This window comes from Chiloscyllium plagiosum, unplaced genomic scaffold, assembly GCF_037043375.1.
Source record: "Chiloscyllium plagiosum isolate Xiang-an unplaced genomic scaffold, Cpla_swu_hap1 HiC_scaffold_16, whole genome shotgun sequence".
Lineage (NCBI taxonomy): Eukaryota > Metazoa > Chordata > Chondrichthyes > Orectolobiformes > Hemiscylliidae > Chiloscyllium > Chiloscyllium plagiosum.
In genome coordinates, this window is record NW_028270154.1 from 53094681 (window position 1) to 53100680 (window position 6000).

Genomic DNA, 6000 nt, shown 5'->3' on the forward strand with positions numbered 1-6000 from the left:
ATAAGAATGATGCAAATATCGATACTCCTGGAATGAAGAATGTAGGAAAGATGATTATCAGAAAAGTTGGATACTAATGACTGAAAGAAAAGAAGTGAAGAAAGACTTGCATTTAAATAGTGACTGTTATGGCCAATGCTATATAGCTAATGAAGAACTTTTAAAATGTAGCTGCTGTAATAGTTAAGTAAATGGGGAAGCCAAATAGTGCACAGCAAATCCTGATAATCAGCAATGCGATTGTTAGCTCCTGTGATGTTAATCAAGATATAAATATTGATCAGGACATCCTGGATGCCTACTCTGCTATTCTTCAAAATAGTGCCATATTTCTCATACGTATAATCCTGCATCAATATTATATGTTTGTTGTATAATTTGGGCCAGAACTCATACTTTGTGCACCAATGAATGTATTTTGGGAGAATGACCTCAATTTGAGATGGAGTCTTTCCAGGGTTCCAGTTGATTTTTCTGAATAGTTAACCAGGAAAGATTTGCAGATGTAAAACCTACTCAAACACCTGACTAAATATAAAGTTAAACACCCCACTCATTAATTGGCCTCACCTCCCTCTTTGCACAACATCCCAATTACTCCCCATATCCTACATAGGCACTCATCCCTGACAAATCTAAAATGCAATCCCCTGGATTTGATACCCCCTTGATGATTCATTACTTTCCCCTGACCTTCCTGGATCCAAAGACACCCCTCCCCATCCACACCCCCCCCCCCCCCAATGTCCTCAGACATGACACCCACTGACCCAACTCCCCTCAGAATCAATGTCCTCCCTTCAAACAACCCAGAATCTGATTCAATCCCAATATCCTTATCTGATATGTGAACCCCTCACACCTGCACCTCCCCACAGCCAGACTAACCCATGGACTCAACAACATCTGGCACTAAACTCTTACCCTGACTTGACACCTCTTTGCCCCATCTGGACCTGCCCAAGAGTCCTCAACTCCCCACCCCTCATGATGCAGCATCCCCAACTTCCCTTAAAACCTCACCCAATTGCCTGTCACGCTCACCTTCCTTGCACAGTACCTGAACAGCTACCTGATACCCAACTACCTCAATGACCTCATACTCTGCCCCAATAACCGTCTTTATACCTCATCCAACTGACTCTCCATTCCCTCAACCATCTGCCATTCTATCATCTCACTTATCTTTAAGATTTACCTTTTCACACTAACTGTCAAGGTGATTTTAGGAACTTTAAAGTATGCAATACAGCATATGCTGCTGAAAAAGACTCTCAAGGCCAAATCCACTTTGGTGCTGCCTGCTAGCAATCTTTGGCTTGTCTACACTCCTTTGACTGTGAAGATTCCCAGCAAGAAATAGGCATTCCAACCCAGATTGGAAAATTTGAGCCATTTTCATAATACTTATCAAATGATTTTCTTTTCTTTTTTAGTTCTTACAATTGTATTTGAACATCAAACAGAATGAGATAAGGGCCTGGAAGCTGTATATACAGGACAGCCTGACATTTGATCCTAGTGGGCCCAAGGGCAAGGAATGAGGGGGGATGAATGGGGCAATATATTTTAATAGCAGCTTTGAATTCTGAAGGGTTGAGAAAAAGAAGTTGACTAAGCTGCATTTTGAATGTTTTAGCTCTGTAACTTTTCATCAACTAGAAAAGTTAGTCGGGGGCTGTGTTGAAAGTCTTATCCAAAAAAATCACATCTCTGCCAGCACCGTACTCCCTCAGGCCTGCATTGGAGGTTTATTTTGCTGGATCTTAGAATAGGCATCTAGAATCTTATGACTTAAGGGTGAAAATGTTACCAACTGAGCCACAGCCATGAATAAATTGAAGCAATTTGTGACACTTAAGTTCGCAGCTTGCGGCATGAGTAGCAAACTTGCAGTTGTCAACATTGTGACCAGCTCTACATAGGAAAGCAATTGCATTTGACCTACTTTTCTATCAGTTATTTTTCCAATTTGGCTATATTTACTGTTGCTTCATGTCATCGGCTGCCAGATAGACAATTATGAACCTTTGGACTCCTAAGCCAATATTTTTGACAACTAAAGCAGTGTTTGTTTGCCATTTCCCTGCTGACAGAGTATCAATTGAACATCTTATATGCAGATTAATTTGCAGCATCTATTTTTGTAAAGGTTCAAAATCATTTTATTCACTAAGAGTTTTCTTTTCAATTCCCGTCGAAGTGCCTGGTCCCTACTAGTGACACACAAAGACTGAAGGCTCAGTGGCACAGAAGGATTTTGTGTACCATATAACAACCCATCTCACCAATGTATATTGCATTTTCTTTAACAAACTAGAGTTGGTTCCAACTATTCTTTTACCTTTTTCTTTATTAAAACTCCAACCATTGGCTATGAGTTATTTTATTTTGGACACTTTCGCTTTAAGTGAACAGAATGTTTAATGTGTTGCTCTGGTTTTCTTTGTCTAATCTTCAGTGAAAGCTTCAGGTGATCTCTTGGTCAACAGACTGCAAGTTTTGAATAATGTAGGTCTCAGCTCATGAAAAATTATTGAGCTGTAAATGCTAAAGAAAATTAGGAATGTGGGTAAAATATAAAATAAGTTTAAAAAGAAATCAAAGTAAAGATTGCCAATGAGGATAGGGAAGAAAAGTCAGATCAGAAATACTAGGTATTCTGCTTGTGTTACACTGCGTCAGAAAGTGGTGGAAGCAGTATTGATTTTATGTTTGTCCAGGCAGGAGCTAAGATTTTTTTTCCAGAATTGAAGCAATGGCAGTGTTTCCAGCTGTTCAAATGCAGAAAGGTATATCCACATGCTATAAAAATGATGACAATATATCCTATAGTGTAGTTTCTAAGTGGAATTCGATCAAGAGTCCTTATATCAAAACTTTAGAAGGAATGCAGAGAAGGTATTTAAAAATGAAAGGGCCAAGGCTTATGCAATTGATTTCAGGGGTGATTATCTAAGATAACGCAGTTTGAATCAAAGATCCCAATTTCTCTGAGTACTTTCCTCATCCTAGTCTATACTGTCTGTGGGCAGCCCACATCTCACATAGCAAATTCCTCCCATCCCCTCCAATTGCTTCTGTCAGACATCTTGCCAAATTTGTTTCTCGATAATCCTCCAGGAGTTGGCAAGTATCTTTCTGCAGATGGAAATCCCATCATACTGCATGTTTTCTGATGACATGATACAACAGAAGATCTTGGTTAATGTTTCTATAACTTTTTAATCAGGCTGAGTAGTTTTCCAATGGTAATCCACTGTACATGTGTATTTCTGACCATGTATGTATTGCAAAAAATGTCTGACTGTTTATCGTAAATAGATAGCATTGCATTTGCTTGGAGTGAATATCAGAAATTCAGATAAGCTGCACACATGACTTTTCAGCTTCAATAGTAAGTATTTCAATTTATTCTTGCATAGAACGTAAGTGCTTTTGGCAAGGTCATCATTTGTTGCCCATCTATTTGCCCTGAACTGAGTGGCTTGCTGGCTCATTTCAGAAGGCAATTAGAAATCAATCACATTGCCATGGTTCTGGCAATGGCAGATTTGGTCAAGGACATCAGTGAATCAGATGTGTTTTTTTATGACAAATGACAATGTTTACCTGGCCATTATTAGTTGAGCTTTTTAAACAGATGTTTTATTGAATTCAAATTGTTCTCTCTGATCCAAACCTATGTTCCTAGTAATTAGCTTAAGCCTCTGGACTACTAGTCTAGAAATATTATCAGGATGCTATTACCTCCACTGTGTACTGAAATTTTCAGTAAGTGCATTAATAGATGAGGTTCACTGTTTGGAGAAAGACCTTACAAACTACCTCCAACATTCCAAATTGGAGACACATTATCATAAGGGACATAGCTTTTGTTTTTGCTTTTTTATTATTCCTTCTATCTTTCCTTTTCTTGTTTTCTCATTCATCTTGGGTTTTGTAATTTTGTTCAAATTGGGGTCGGGCATGGAAGTGTGCAATGGAACGTGCTTGGCATCTTCAATCCTGTGGAGTTATGGGCATGTGCTGGGTCCAAGGTAATTGAATTTGAATGAGAAGGGGGTGGGAGGCAGAGACTGGAGGTTGAGTTTGAAGGCAGCTTAGTGCAATGAAGAATTAAAAAATATTGTCAAAACTGCAAAATGAGCACTGGTGTGTGTGGAGTCTTGGCTTTAATGCAGAGCCTCCTGCTTGACCAGGCAGCTCTTTATTTTGAAATCAAGCTGCAAGTACTCAGCAGGTTATGGCAGATTACATAGACAGTACCAGAGTCAGTGATTCAGGTATGTAACCTTACATCAGACTCTTTTACAGCATGGCCAGCCTATAGAAGTAGCATCTTACAGTAGGTTACTGTTCCCAGCAAACATTTTCATGCGTTTGTTATGCCCATCAGCCTTTTAAATTTTCATATGTCTCATGTGGGCACTGGCTTGAGATACAAAAGTGATAGTGATAACCATGTCTGGTTCTTCTGTTGAGAACAGCATGCCACTGTTTAAATTCTGCCGAAGCTTTCCGTTTAAATCAATCTTGTTCCGTTGCTGCATTGTTAAAGAAATTCATCAGTTAGTGTGACATAAGGGTGCGGTGTATCAGTAACCTAAAGTGCCTGCTCCCTGCATAGAGGGAGGGATAAAACAACTGGCCAACTCCTCACAGCTCCCAGCAATTGGCTTCGAGCAGCTTTGGCAAGAGGTTGCTAGTAGGCCACCTGCTTCACAACTAAATTGAGTTTTCCATGGACAGAAAGAAAATAGATGTAATAATGAAGAAACAGTTCTAGTGTGTTGCTGTAACATAATGATTATTATATTGTATGACTATTTGACCCTCCAAAAACAATGCTATTTGTATTACCCTTCGACTGTGCTCTTCCCATAAGAAACAGTGTGAGTGCTGATAGGCTCAGAGGAACGTATGTTAAAAGCTCATGGTGGGAAAAGAGGAACATCAGTTACCAGGAAATTGTCCCTTAGGAGACTTTTAAGTACAAATTGATACCAATAAGAAAGGTCACAAGCAGAAAATGACAAAATAAACATTTTAAACTAGCAATGGTATAAATAAAACCATATTATAAATGTGTACTTGGAAAAAGATTGAGCTCATATGCTGGTTTGGAGTCATAACAAACAAAAGGTCACAGAAAAGGCAGAGAGAACATTCTGTAAAAGTAAACACTGATAATACCATCACACTCCCTTCATTCAGTTTCAATATGTTTAAAAAATAAAGTCAGTCATGTATTTGAGCAGGTGGCTTTCAGGTCACACTTAACTGCTTTCAATAACAAAAGGTCACAGATTTGGATGGCATGTCCAATTGATTTTCAGATTGGCAATCAATGAGTAGTAGGGTGCCTCATGTTAAATGGATCCAAACTTGATGTTGAAGCACAAAGCAAACATAGATCTTTTCCTTGATATTAGGCTTATTCATAGGATGCAGCCTTACAGATCTCTGCCTCCTACTATCCCAGTGTTCCAGTTGACTCTCTTTATACTGTGTGGATTCAAATTATACAGATATACAGGTGGTGGTCCCTTAAATAGACAATGGATCAAGGGAAAATCATCATTCACTTGATATGTGATCCCATTTCTTCATTAAATGATGCCATTACCATGGTACTTGAAACTAAATAATCAACAAATTTTAATCCACAGGGATCAGTGCTGAGGCCTCAACATTTACAACTTAAACACATGATTTGGATGGAGAATTAAATGTTGAAAAGCCAAATTTGCTGACTATACAAATATAGGATAGCAATGAAAAGGATTCAAAGAGCATGTAAAGGAATCGTCAAAGCTTGGACAATATGAAAAATTGTTTGTTTATTCAATCAGGTTGTGTCAGAGAAATTAGCCCACTAAAGCAGAGTCCACACAAGCCAGATCAGGTGAAATTGACAAGCTGTTTATTACAAGCATGTGGCTGGAAGAGAAATTGACAATGCTGACACAGAACTGAGTCTGTACAGGTAGATCAAGG